The sequence below is a fragment of the Camelina sativa genome, unplaced genomic scaffold, assembly GCF_000633955.1.
Source record: "Camelina sativa cultivar DH55 unplaced genomic scaffold, Cs unpScaffold14369, whole genome shotgun sequence".
Lineage (NCBI taxonomy): Eukaryota > Viridiplantae > Streptophyta > Magnoliopsida > Brassicales > Brassicaceae > Camelina > Camelina sativa.
In genome coordinates, this window is record NW_010935398.1 from 1 (window position 1) to 330 (window position 330).

General features: G+C 38.5%; 1 long non-coding RNA gene across 1 annotated transcript; it reads left to right on the plus strand.

Annotated features, from left to right (window-relative positions):
- On the plus strand, positions 1-330 carry LOC104775433. Its single transcript, XR_765915.1, has 3 exons — positions 1-48; positions 133-199; positions 283-330. It is a non-coding gene; the product is annotated as an uncharacterized LOC104775433 (long non-coding RNA).

A 330-nucleotide genomic window follows, 5' to 3' on the forward strand; every position in this document is an offset into this window, starting at 1 on the left:
CGAGACATGGCACCTGTGCCTCAAAAGGGAGGCCTTGAGGCTGTAGCTGTAAGCGTTCATCAATGAACTATTTTTCACTTTCTTAGCACACAAAGAATTCTAGTCTTATAACGAAGTAATTTCATTTCTCAGAACTTCCCAGTGGCATTGTTCGTGGTTCTGATCAGTTTCTGGTTTGCAACAATGTCTCTGAAACAAGGTAAGTACTGTATGATCTTTCTTTTGCTGAATAGTTAGATTTTCTGTCAAACTTAATCTTAAACTGTGTAAATTTCTGAGCAGTTGGGAGTGATTATAAGCATAAGCACTTGTTCTTCTCATTGCTGTGGA